Here is a 14707-nt window from a genome sequence, read left to right as displayed (position 1 = left end):
ACGTTTTTTTATCACTGTAACTATACTTTTGCTTGTCACCATGACCTGTACTTAGCTCATCAGAGCATAAACGTGCAATAAAGGTCTTTCAGACATTCATAATACACGCGATTGGGAAATTCACCAAATCAGCAAGACGATTTGTCATAGCGCTCGAATTTTGGAGAAAAAGACTCCATAGAACCCTAGGTAGTAGTGAGAGTTTGCACTACACAAATTGGGAAATCCGCATCCCAAATATAAAATACAAAAGCCGAATCTGTGTGTCAAATCTATGTCAGGCTACAAAAATACGCACCGTATGAAATCTGAGAGCGCAGGTAAAAGTTATTAAAAGATAACAGGAAAAAAGACGGGCATATATCTTGAGATAGCAATCTTAATGTGCATCGTATTGGAGTTTCATGGCTCTAGGAGATGTAAAGAACTGTCCTGTACATCTTCATGTGACGTTAAAAGTTTGTCACCATTTGATAAGTGTGTTGCTTGATGAACAGGCATACGTGTACTTGTTATGGATATGGTTGGGGTTTTGCTGTACAGTCAAAGTTGTACAACCTCCACATAAGGACCACCAGGCCAATGTGACAGCTTTTTGGCTGTACCTTAGATCCTTTTCCCCACTCACAGTCACACAAGCATTAAGAATCCTGTCTATAGTGACCACCTGTACACAAAGGCCATATCTTAACGGTCCCCTGAGTGGTATTTTGGCTGTAATACGTTTATTCCTGGATGCTGTTGATATTTTTAGCAATACGTTTAACATCTCAACATGTTGGTAAAGTGTCGTCATGTACTTTGTCTTTGATAAGTAAACAAAAGTACGAACTTTGCAAATTGCATTTTGTTGTAGACGGCTAAGTAAGGAAGCTAAGGTCTACTCAAAGAGCGTGCGCCAGTGCTTTGTACGGTGATCTTTCTTTGCCCCCAAGCCAGCTAATACTGCATCCCATCAAATCCGTTTCGGTCAGAAAATTGTGTAGATAGGGCCTTTTGATCTATAAAGCAGAACCCGAGATGACCATCGGTACATAGGCCAATGACCAGGGCTGTAAACCGGGAGGGATCTCTTCCCTCTCGCGAGGATCCATCTCTCACGAGGACCGCTTATCAGATACACGTAAAACGCACCGAGGAAACTCTTGCTGCTCGTACCACGCCGATAAAATTCAACTCGTACGAAACTATCTACGTCTCAAGAAGTATAGCACGCTAGTAACAAAGAAATAAAAGAGTACCTGAAGACATCAGATGTCTAACCTTACGGAAATGTTGATGTTTGAGTCGTTACCTTGCTGAGGTGAATGCCTATTGTCCTGACACTTCCGTTTTCTTGTGCCAAACCTGCGTGGAATGTTGAATCCCAACAATCTTATCTGACAAAACAGGATGTCTGTTGTATTTTGACATTGCCTCCTGAAATCCTGAGCATCTTATCTTAAAGAAAGTTGGCTGAAATAAGTTCTTAAAGTCGAGGATTGACCAAGCTGAAGGTGGATTTGTTTGTATTTCAAGATCTCCGACCATTTGTTTTCTTCTTTCACTCAAACTGACAGGAAAGCCATGGGCTAAAATCGAACACCTGGTTCGAAAGTTTAAACAAACGGCCCCCTTTCACCTTTGCGTATACAAAACATCGGGACGTCTTGCCGTTTCCGTGATAAGAACTAAACGACTTCTGACATATCGCCCTTCACATCTTGATACTGGCAAGTCTTTGATCCATTAATACGGTGAGTTCTTATCTCGTGAGCCCATCTTTTGCACCTGCGGGCGTATCCGAGGTAGGCGAGCCGCGGAAGACTGTGTTTTCCCCGTGACTTCTGCTCAGATAAACCCGGCGATAACTGGCGCGAATGTACCGGTCATTAATCTGCTGCTACTTTCTATCTGAGGATGTGATCAAGGTCCCCGTGCTTTAACCTTTTTGTTACCCTCTGGCCTCCCCTGTTATCTATCGCGTCTTCCTTCCTTAGTTAACCATGTCTGCACACAGATGAGAGGAGAGATCTTTATGAAATCATCGACCATACGTGTATGATAAAGGTCCCAAGTCGCCCGAAACCCCGGTGGAATACTTTTAACATACTGCTTTGTTCTCCCTCTGATGAACGCACAAGCGAAGCGTAGTAGAAATTCACTTACAACAGTCCAAGAGTTGGTAAAAACGTCCCTTTACACACATACATTGTTATCGCTCGCACGTAGAAAGAATTCTATCTAACACAATACCTGCTTTGACTATAGGCACACGTATTGTTGTGTAATGGGCGGTACATCATGTCTAATGACTATAATGATACGACATGGTCTACAACCATAACTTACAACTCTTTTTGTGCTAATCTTCCGAAAATGATTACACGTGACAAAGCAGTGTAAACAGTGTCATTACAAAAAGAGATTCATATAAAACACTTTCTTATAAGAATAGTATGAGGTTCTTTGGAGACATCTATTTTTCCTTATGCCAATCTTCGTTTTCTTAAAGGTGCTACCTTAAGAAGTGGTCAGACTGGTATTACTAGTACACAAAGGTTACCTGACTTTCACACGAACAGGTGTTAAAGCCACGACCCTGACACCTTTCCACGATAATAAAAAACAATCACTAACCTAGAATTGGTGGTTCCCTCATTTAAAGTCGCCCTATATCATACTTAGTCATAACAAAGAGGCTAGCGAACCAGACATTAATGGCTGTAAATGCTTGAAAGATACGTGACAACATTAGACCAGTCTTTGTTGTGGTTCTGAGTGTTTTTATTTTTACGTACGAGTACCCTGACCCGTAAGGTTGGAGGTTACCTGACCCCAACACCCAAATGTGTTGGCGATCAAGACCCACAGAATATCGCGAGGATTGGCGTGAACACGCGTGGATTCTTTTGTTTTGGTGGTTTTGTACAGGTCCGAGATTATGGCAGCCGTGTACAACAAACGCCATAAACGTTTTATCACTAAGGTCTGTACTTTTTAACACAGTTTTCATAACCTAAGAGACCGCAAATATAGGTGCGTCAAACTAACTGAAGTTTTAGACGTTTCAGCAGCCCTGATATTAGTATACCACAGTCGCAGTGTGGCTCATTTTATGTATCAAAGTTGAAACTGTCTGCAAAATATTCCAACTAACATTACATATCTTTGATGCTGTTCTTGAGGTCATAGATCTGTCGATGATATTTCTGACGCCAAAATTCATTTTAATTTTTTTATGTTTCAGATTTATATTAGTACTAACGCCCACTGCCGTTATGTAGATGTAATTTAGTTTTGACTATCATCACTTCATGTGTGTGCTGGGTATGTGACATGACAATGTGTTAAAATTACTACCCACATTCTTTCTTTGGGGTTCCAATGTATCTCCTACACAAGGCCAGAGAGGCTGTTATAGTACTTATACAATGTAATCAGGAATCACCGAGTCCTGGCAAGTGTCTGACATGGTTGTTGTTGTGCGAAGGTACGTGTAGGTCGACCTTGTCTAGAGATGTTCTAAGAAAGGCGACAGTGCCATTGCACCTCGTACTTCAACATTGACTAACAGTGTAAGACTTCTCTTACAATAGACACTTGATAAATGAATATCTAAACAGATCTTTGAAGCCTTAAAAAGTGTGTCATTGCCGGCTTTGTTTTGTTTTCCACTTTGATAGAAAATACTGGGACACAGCAAATGGCTTGAAAATACAAGTTTATCACTGGTGTCTCACGAAGGAAACTCTGTACACATTCGTGTACGATATAAGTCTGTATTATGGAGAAAAGTTACGTTGTACGTATGTGACATTGTCTCTACGATGCATAACTGGTACTCTGTATACTTCGCCATCTGTATAACTGGAACATGTAACAGCACACACGTACGCAATGGGGTCCTTAAATGCATGGACCAAGATTGAAACGAACACAAAACTATCTTTACAGTACCTTTTGTTACGTCCCTTGTAGCAGTAAAGGTTGATTGTCGGTAGGCCCCGCAAGCCTATTGCCAAAGGCACACTGAATTGACCCCTATCGCACAATTAGGATATACAGCAAGCTTAGTGTTTAACACAACTTTGCGGAGTGCACATGTGCCCATTGCCGACCTCCGGTCTACCTTAGTTCTCCAGCGCTATAAATCCTGGCCCAACCCTCACATTAAGTCGAAGTTAAACTTTGCTGTGTCTAGACTAAATGACCTACTTGAGAACACTTGCCGTGTTGTGTGTCTGTTGGCAGCGGACAGTGCTGGTTAAACACGGGGCAATTTTAACACCCAGATTCAAACGTGTGAGAACAACAACCTATATTCGGGAAAGAGTACTAAAAGTGTTTACGGAGAGGTGTTGCTCTCCGCTCCTAGTCGATGGCGAGATAGTCTAAGGTTTTAAAACTGCGTTGTGGTATTCGCCTTATCATTTCAAAACAACGAAATGAACAGAAACTGACATATTGAAGCAATATCAACAAGATGTCCAAACAATTCAAGGTATCAGGTAAGCATACATACGTTGGAATACAACTGAGTAAGAAGAATACATAGGAATAGTGGGTTGATGACTAGCTGTAAGGAACTGTTGTGGTTCTATTTCTTGTTAGTGGTTTTTGAAATTTGTATTTGATTTGATACAAATATTTTTGATACAGCTCGAAATGCAGGTAAGGATGTTTGCTTTCATTCGATTGAATTTCTGATTCTGCTCAAATTGAACAATCTTGTTTTACGGCATTTAATTTTGCTTCATTTGAGAATCAGTGAATCATGGAGGTTAAAAAGGTTTGCATCAAATCACATGTTATAATTCTTCATCAAGGCCTTTCATTGCTATTGATGTACCCTCTTTCAAGTCAAGGGAAGAATTCATAAAGGAAATAGATGAACTGCAATTCAATTCTAAATCATAATCGGTTTACGTGAGCTGATTTCTTGCATGCACGCTTGGTCAAGGACAGAGGAGACACAGCAGTACCTCTCAAAGCAAAACAAGTTTGGAACTTTCTACTATCGAAAATTTGAATTTTCCATACACGACATTTCAATTTTGAGAGAAAGGGCTTTTAAGACGTGGTTGGAAGATTTCTTTGGTCTTCTTGCCATACCCTGGCGATTGTGATGTTTATCGAAACTATGCATCGCAAAACTGCGCGGTAAACTATATAAAATGAGAGGAAATTTTGTACTGATTTAAAAAATATTTTTGTTTTAACGAAATCTGTCAAACGGGACATGATAATCACACCGGTGTCGCGCACCAAATGTGTGGTATTTTCTACGGACATGTTATTTATATACAGTTGTTTCTGGGATCTAGCACATACTGGGGATCAGATCTTTCTCTAGCGCAGTAACAAACAGAAAATCTTGCATCGAATATGATACAGATGCTATTAACTGTTTTCAGCCTTATACCAGTGGTCAACAACAGTACGGGCCCTCCATTGTAGCCATGGCGCGATTGTAGCGAATACACAACACTCTGTCTGTTAATGTAACGGTTGAGGAAAGTAAAATGTTCGATTGCAAGTCTGATGTGCAAAATTCTATTTCATCATTCAGCCAAGAATTTGTGAAAACCTGATAAAGTAATACTGTAGAGTGCTTTGAGTTCGAGTTTGAGTTCATTTGAGTTTACTGAGATGCTCTCTAGGGATCAACTGGTGTCAACTGCAAATTTGGGAAGATAGAAGTTTCGTCTCGAAATAATATCGACCAAATGAAATGTGCACAAACACAAAGATGCAAAAAACGAAAACGGAATTTCTAAAAGAAGGGACCACTGCTTAGTTGTTGCAATTGCCTGGCTTTTTGGCGTTGAGTATAGCATAATCTGATTTGCTGTGTTCATTCTCTTGCAACTATTACACAACTGAAAATCCAAATCAATCTTAAACAAAGCTCTAATGAAAAGATGACACACAACCGTAATCATGATTATTGGATTGCTTAGCAATTTTTCGCTCGTTGATTTCATCTAAATGAGCACAGAAGTACAACCAAATCAGAGGTACCAAACTACGGACATGTTTCACTGGCTGAACTCTATATTTTCGTTTGGGAAATGATATGCCGTCGCTGTAGTATTACAACACATCACGATTGTTGTGATCACAGAAAAGGGACGATATCTAAAATCTACCGTTTCAGAAGTGATCATGCAAGTATAACGGATGCAGTTGGAAATGAAATAAATTTCATTTGTAAATGCCTTTATTTTGAGTTCAAAAGAAACAGCTTTTTGAAACAGCTACTACAATCTATCCAAGATTTCACCATCTAGAAAACCAACAAAAAAAACTACATTTCTACTAAAATGACAAACCTCACTGATCATTACAAACCGTAATATCTATTAGCCACTGCCTCCAAAAGAGAAATCAAACCCCCAGTTATGTATCCAACACAATGAATCTATCTATGTACTACACATTTGTTAACTAAACCTTTATGCGGTTGCGGTTTTGTGTGTTCCTTGCAATTATACGTCGGACACGAGCTTGCAAGTAAATATTATCTTTGCCACGGAGAATCTTAACTCCGTACCCAGTCCTTATACTATCTTTCTTCTTCGTGCAAATTCACCCTTGTGCACACGAAACCTGATGTTAAAGAAAGTCCAGTAATACGATTGTATCTACTAGGGAAATCTGTAGTAAATTGTAGTTGGGAGTAGTTGAATGTTTTTGATCCATGTTTGGTGCTGGCTCAGGCAAGTATTTCCGCTACGATTCCATCTGCATGTTCTCGCCTTGATATACGGTGGTACACCGAACCCCACGAGGAGTGCCAAATACCGGGCAGAGAGATATCGACTCGGAGCAAAGAAGGCCTCTTGTAGTATTCGCTGTTCTTGTATATGCTTTTCTTTTCTTGGTGCGTTACTTCACATGGGTTCTTACCGTGAATGGTTTTAGATATACAAGATCATGATCTGAATCAGAATTTTAGAAATGCAAACAGGGGCTCACTCTAGAAAGTGGCAGTAGTTAAACTTAGTGTTGTTTTTTCTAACAACTAAAACTGTTTTGAATTTCGCTGTTGGGTTTTTGAATTCTGCTGTGGCAGTTCTGGCTTTTTCTACCCTACAAAATGCGATGCCACAATCCAAAACAAACTGAAAAAAAAAAAACTAGCGAAAAAGGCCGTTTTGTAATGGTAAAAAAATACTTCTAACTAGACACAAACACGTCAAGCGCTTACATACCCTCAACTGCGTATTCTAAACGTGATAAGCTCCTTTTGTTAGAATCGAAATATGGGGAAATTATCAATGTAGATATTTATGTATCTATTTACGTTTGTGTACAGCATACTGCCACCTATTGCCCTCTCTCATTATTTTTCACAGTAAAATACAATCCCGGAAGAAATGAAGGAGGCAGAGATTTGATATAAAGTGAGTAGTCAAAGTAATTGGAAGTTGATTGGAATATTCATCATGTGTTCTAAGCCCTGGCTTTCCGTCTGGGAAACATTTGATTACGTACATTCTCATGTGCTATGTAAAACGTCACGAAAAACGTATTGTTATTTTACCAATTCATCATTATAGAACTTCACCTTTTATATCTCTGTGTTAGCGAACATATGTGCGGTCACGTCTGTGCATCGCATTATATGTTAATCTGCACACATCTAGAACCTTGATACTAATTCATGTACAAAACCCTCCAGTAAATAGTAAATAACTGATAGAGTAACACGATTTCAATCAGACGCCCAGCATGAAAATAATACGAGTTGCCGAATACCAAATAATGTACCAAACTTCATTCATATAACAGAAAACACTGTTTAAACGCTTTCCATTTCAAACTTACCATTTATCGATCCGCTTTGCCATAATTCTAATAACATGAGTTTTACATTTTTTAACTTACATTTATTGTGTTTTCCCTAGTATGTTGTTGCCTCTATTTTTTGGTTGACAGCCATTACAACGATAGCCGCTGTTAGTTTTTTTAGAGTAAAAAGCTTGAAATTCAGTTGCAATGTTTCTCACAAGTCGTATGCAATAGAATTTGCATGTATGAGAATTAAAGCTTTTCTTAGAATTAGATGTTCAGATATGACAACACAGCGTAGAATGTTTTGTTTATAAAAACAATTATTATCCGCGTTGTAGGTGTTTTTCCAGTGTAGAAACATTGTAACGGTTTATTTACTGCTAACAGTATGTACATGCATGGTACCACATTGAATGTATGGTCGAATATATCTTTAAAAGAAAATACAAAATCTATGAGAAGCCATCTTGATATCATATTTGTTTTTCTACTATAGCTTGGAAGTGTCCGTTCTAGCATTATGTCACAAATACTGCCACAAATGCTTCACGTCAACGGAAAATCTAAACAACAACTTACCACAGAAATACATATCTCAAAAGACTGAACGTATAGTTCAATTAAACCGATACTTAATCCCTAAAATTGCGACAGCACCAAAATGAGTCAAGAATACGCATAAATCTATCTTTGTTTTGACCTCCAGTGTTTGACGTTAGCTATATCAGGCCGATAGAACGAAAAAGTCGGGACCGCCATTTTGAAAACTGCCATGGCCCATGGTTGACCTTGCTGCAAGGACAGGCGCCATTTTTCTTCCTCCATGATGAAGTGCATTGCTAGGCCCCTGACAGAAACCTTCCACGGGACTATTTTCTCTCGACTAGATACACTGTGAATGCATCATTCTGATTGCGTAGCCCGTATGCAAAACGTTATTTGTAAAATCAGTGCTTTCTAGGGAGAAAATGGATCATACAGAAAGCAATTCTTTGCTCTATAACGTCAAAGTATATTCCTGTTTCCCGATTTTATTTTCTGTATCGTCAAATCTGTAACCGCGTGAACTTGTGTGTGTGTGATTAATTGATATCTGTAGCTTTGTTCGTCGCTGCCAGTCCCTCCTGTAAAATATATTTGTATGTATTTTGCCAAATATTTGGGATCGATATTTTGGTTTGTACTCGGGTTTCTTTGAATATAAACATATATCATAGACGATTGTTATACTTAACATGATAGACATTTTGTGAATGATTTTTGAAAGGACTAAAGTTATGTTAAGGTAGATTTATTTCCATGGGGTAAGCTCTAGAACTTGTGCTTAACTCTGTGTATTTTCTAAATGGTGTTTCCTTTCTTTGTCTGTTCCAGTGAAGAAGAAAGAAAAGCGAGAAGAACTCCAATGGACAGAAGACACATCCCAAGCAAAAAACGAAAACGCAGCAACATGAAATAATGAAGGAAGGAATAAGCAACTAGAAAAAGAAAACGTCACTAGAAATTCACGAGTTGAAGGCATTGGTTACAATGATACAAAGAGACTGCTATAGCACAACTCTGACCGTCTGAGCCGCAATGACCTTGTGAACTTAAGTTGACATAAAAGATCTTTTCTGCACAGGTGAAGCGCTTGGAGGAATTATTCGTGTTATGCAACCGCTCTCTGTATTTAACGACGGCCAAATTTCTTTCCTGTGCCCCGACAGAGAGAACGGATGCCGTTTTGTACGCAGATTGAGGATAAGGTATAGCCCGACCGATGCGGCCAGAATAGATGTCGCCTTGCCGGACGTCGAAGGGGGAAATCTGGGTTGAAAGTCGGGTTAAGAAGCCTCCAAGGTGTTATTTGAATTCCACTTCAATAGGGCGTCTTGAAGAAGCTATGTAACCACTTGGATTTAGATTCGTGTGCACCTCTCGTGTCGGCTGTATACACTAGATATTCTTTGGTTGATTATTTGATTATTTCTAACCAAGATAGCTACTTATCATGCGGGAAATTGATAGCATATGTGTGCTGCATGGTGATACAAATGGCGTCATGACAGCACCAAGTTAAGATAACTGCAGTTCTGCCGATGTCGTCGCACTGATTTCGTCATGTCGCAACTGTCACAAATCGCTCAGTTTACTCCCGCAATATGGCGAATGTCCTTGCCACAAAAAAAAAATATGTGCGGGAGCACTAGTTACCGAGATTCGCTGGCCAAAACATCCACCCGCGGATTAAATCTAGCTTATCTTCTCTGTCTGTCTACCGGCGGAACACTCGAAACACACGTCGACGAAACAAGGCAGACGCAAACACTCGAAATATCCTGATATATAGTCCCCTATGGGTGTATTACTTTCGTCCGCCTGTATGTCTAATGCGCGGAGGGTGCACGCAATGTCTGAGGGAGGCTAAGTAGAGAGAATTGAGCAATGGCGCGCTTCGGCCTGACGAACCACCGATTCATCAGTCTGGATTGATTGCTGACGTTGAAACGTGTTTGGCCCGCGTTAAGGCTCCTGGTCGTGCTAGACAAATTGGTGCCTCCGCCGCACCGCAAATATTGTAAAAGGTATTCCGAACGGATATGGAACAAAGTCCGTCTGGTGCCCCCAGAACACGGGTTGACGCACGCTGTCGCCAAGCGAAAATCGGGTCCATTTCAGCGGCGGAAATAGACGCAGGCTAGCCCCGGGACGTGAAACAGACACGGGTGAAAGATCACTTACCAGAAATGAAGCACAGGGCTTGAGAAGTGTCAGGAGAAAGACAGACGGGCGCTCTCTCCCCGAACAAATCCCCGCTCCGCGCCTCTTTGCCTCCCCGTCTCTCCGTCTGGACTGGGCTGCTATCGTCAAAAAGCCAGCGTTTTACTAGGGAAACAGCTGTAAATCAAACAGGTACAACAAAACATCATAAAAACCACCGGGGAACGCCAAGCAAAAGTTCTCAGACAACCGTGAAAGGTTTTTATTCGATGCGATTTTTATTTCTCCCTCTGTGGATTTGCTGGGTGACGCCTCTCCTCCAAGACCCTCGACCCAGTTAGATGATATCAAAAACCCTGGGGTGTCAGCCTGGGTACCGAACGGTACGCAAAACCCCTTCTTCTAATCCCCGATCAGTTTCTCGGAGGTAAAATGTAGGCAGTCATACTTTTACGACTTCCATGCATAACCTATGTTTATCGGTATGCAAATGAGGCGCTTAAACTAGAACGAGACGACTTTTATAGGCAGTGACAAAATTAGACCACGGGAACAGTAACCAAACGGCGAGCGAGCCGACTTCTGACAGGCGTCAACCCCGGGGATGCTTTCCGAAAGTTTCTACAAATACAAAGGAACTGGCTTTCATATTAAGCCTAAGTATCTAGGAGAAAAATGTCACCCCGTTTTTTCTAGAAGTCTACATAAAGATGTCAACCCTTTGATGCTTGTTGCAAAGAAAAATTACGACGCCTTCCTTCGGAGACCTCCATAAATTGTGTTTTGTTGTCGAGGCGAAGGTTATATAGCTGAACCAAATTGTGCGGGGTTTCCAAAACAACATTTTAAACTTCAATTCTTCTGAACGTTTTCGCGTTAAAACACAACTATACCGTGGCCTTTCGTAGTGAGGGTTTCTCTAAATGTACGAAAATTTGCGTTCGTGCGATCTAAGGTAACTGCGATAGTCTTGTGTAAGTTCAATCAGTGATGCAATTATAATGTCTTTAATCATAGATGAAGTTGCATGAAAAATGACTTCAGAAAGTGTGAGGTATACGCACACATGTGAAGTGAGTGCGACCGAACCCCTTCCACGGCGCGGTCGCACGGAATATCCGCGACTGGTGGCAACTTCGCGTCGGTGAAATAACTACTCTCTCAACTTGCTACACAAAAGAAGGAAACAAAACCACAGCACTTCTAAACAAAAGTTATTCCGTATATTGTCCTGTGTATTACGGAGTATACCAAAGTATTCGCTGACACCACAAGGGGAAGAACTTGTGGCAATAGGGCTCTACTTGGCTACCGTAATTGTGCACAGATTGTCTTTTTGTACTATCGCATTGAAGGCTTGTTGCATAATTTTGGTGTATTTTAAGTCTTGCCTACCATCAAAATAGTATTCAACGCGTCAACGCGTATACTTAGTTGAAGATATACAGTTTGTATATTGCCCTGTGTATTACGGAGTATACCAAAGTATTAGCTGACACCACAAGTGGACGAATATGCGGCAATAGGGCTCTTCTTGGCTACCGTATAATGTGTAGGGATTACCTTTTTGTATTGCATTTTTCAAAATATATGTTGCGGTTTAATGTCATTTTAAAGTGTTGCCTATCATCAGAATAGTATTCAAAGCGTCAACGCATATACTAAGTTGAAGATATGTAGTTTGTAAACTTCCTGATATTCAGAGGACGGAGTCTTTTCTTTAACTTGAGACCGCAGGTGCTAGGCTCTACTATTGTATACACGTTGCCTTTCTGCACTATCGCGAAGGCTTGTTGCAAAATAAATATTGTGGTTTAATGTCACTTGTAAGTGTTACCTATCATCAAAATATTATCTAAAGCGTGATGTATGTTCAGATTAGGATATACAGTTTGCAAACTTGTATTCTTGTCTGTCTTGGGAGAACGAAGTTTTTTCTGTAATTAGAGACCGCAGGTGCTAGACGTTACATAGCGATGATTACCGTGTTTTAGCAAAGTCTTAGATCAACGTCTTGTGTACCTTTTATTTGAAGGAGTCTATCTATCAATAGCGTGATCTCAAGGTGTAAAGGTGTGATATCGTTGTGTGGATGTCTCAGACTAAATACGGTGATGTATTTCTCACATTCACATGACCGGGACCGCTAAATCTTATCAATTGTACTTCTTTTGACTTGATTTAAGAATATGTAACAGAGTGAAAATCCACATGTATATCAGGACTTGTGCTGTACAATCGAACGAATAAAAATGATGATGATATACTTTGTAACAACGCTTCCACCGTTTTATTTGTGTCTTTGAGTTTGAGTCTGAACAGGTTTACTTACATATCTAGTACTTTAGGTTGGCGGTTGATTGGCTGTTTTAGTGACTGTTGCCTATTGGGTATACGTTTGTTAAAGTTATCTATCGATTCGTTTAAATCATTTCAGTTTCAATCAAATATATAACTGATAGCTACGTATATACATATATATACATATTTTCAAAACAAGGAAAATTCGTTTACTCCAATACACGGAAAGGCAATGGGTGCATGTACACATTACAGAAGAGAAAATTTAAAAAAAGCTAACTTTCTGATGGCAAATGTAACGAATATATCAGTAGGAAAATTCGGGAAAGATTTTGGACTATCAGAACGAAAAAACAACAGCAAGGTCTATCAACTTTGGCAGGGCATACATAGAATATACCCAACATTCACAGCAAATAAGAAATGCACGAGTAATTCAGAGTCTGCGCCACGTATACTTGTACCGACATCAATTCTATTATGGTGTGTACTGAAAATACATGGGACATTTCTAAATTTCCTGTTGAATCGTGTTGATATAGAAACAATATACATAGATTGTACATGAGATATCACAATCAATGTGTTTGATGTAGGTAAAATTAGTCTTAGAATTTTTAGCAGTTTCATTCCGTGATTGAATCAGTTAACAGAGTCTTTGTTCTCGGAAATATACATTCTTCAAAACAGATATTAGACAGAGCAGATAGATAAATCCAGATTAGGATTACGATGAATCTTTTGAGATGTCGTGGAATAACAGAATATCCTTTGAATTAATGAATAGTCGTACAGATTACTAGATGATGGATGAAATTAATGCATCTTATTTTTCATCTTGTGTGACACATCGCATGCGTCGTTTTTAGAATTACAGATAAGCTCTAATTCCCTTGTTGTACGTAAGAAACAAGTCCGCCGGGTTTTGTCAAGATTACCGACAGGGAAGGTTGAAAAGTTCACGGAAGATTTAGAGCGACACACACACGATTTCTCTAGCTGTGACTATTCTACAAGAAACCTTCATCTACCATCTTCTACACGAAATCTATGTTGCAGATCGCTATGGATATCTGAATGAAAAGAAAAATGTGTTCCGTAGTTCATGATTTCGTATTCGTTCAACTACACTAGCGAAGTCGTCTGATTCTTGAATAATCTGTACGTTTGAACCGAGGATTCCCAAGGTTTGAAGAGAGAAATAGCATGACTATAACCGTAGCTGTGGATGAAAGTTGTACTATATCTATGTTTCTGATATAATTCAGCATTCTTCTCCGTATTCTTGATTTGGTTCGTTCAGAACACACAAGAAATTGTGAGCAAATCTGATTTAAAACAATTTCCAGCAAATAATTTAGAAATGCAAAAAGGATTTTCAGATTCATGTAGTTAGATCCGGATTTTACACACACACACGAGGGTTTCATTTTCCTTTATAGAGTAGCATAGCTTTGGAATCTAATATCATTCTGGCACGAGAAGAAAAATTGCAGGATTGCACACCAGAAATGACGGAAATATGTGCAATCCACGAACCTGTATGGTTGTGGGCAGACAGTTATCGCTGTGTTATGGTCTGACGCAGGAAAACTTCCACTAGTTCTGACACCACATTCTTTATCAACATAAAACAGAACGAGAACGAAGAAAGCGGCATAATGCTGATATACATATAGACAGTTTTGCACTGTTGTAGCAATACCCGGGGCTTGAGGAAGTGAGGTTTTACAATGACGTGTTGTGAACCGCTTCGCCATGCTCGCAGAAAAACACCGCCCTGTGTGTTTTCATGATAACATTGATGTCAAACCTGCATACACACACGATTAGTTTTCCTGTGGGTTCAGCAGACGTTAGAGTTCTTTAGGGCACCTCTATTTCTCTGCAAATGTCTTCCTCGGACAGTTAAATGGATTAGAAG

The 14707-nt window shown here is 39.8% G+C and overlaps 1 protein-coding gene across 3 annotated transcripts in view; it reads right to left on the bottom strand.

The window, feature by feature from the left end:
• LOC136445919 (homeobox protein Hox-B9-like) overlaps positions 1 to 11005 on the bottom strand; it is a 106315-nt gene extending 95310 nt beyond the window's left edge. For 2 of the 3 annotated variants that reach the window (XM_066444151.1, XM_066444152.1), the window contains exon 1: positions 10504 to 11004. The gene's annotated coding sequence lies outside the window, so the exon portion shown is untranslated. Of the gene's footprint in view, positions 1 to 10503 lie in introns of all 3 variants that reach the window. The other variant, XM_066444153.1, reaches the window with a different exon arrangement.
• Positions 11006 to 14707: the final 3702 nt, after the last annotated feature.

This window comes from Branchiostoma lanceolatum, chromosome 12 (genome assembly GCF_035083965.1).
Source record: "Branchiostoma lanceolatum isolate klBraLanc5 chromosome 12, klBraLanc5.hap2, whole genome shotgun sequence".
Classification (NCBI taxonomy): domain Eukaryota; kingdom Metazoa; phylum Chordata; class Leptocardii; order Amphioxiformes; family Branchiostomatidae; genus Branchiostoma; species Branchiostoma lanceolatum.
This window is presented reverse-complemented; position numbering and strand designations above follow the sequence as displayed.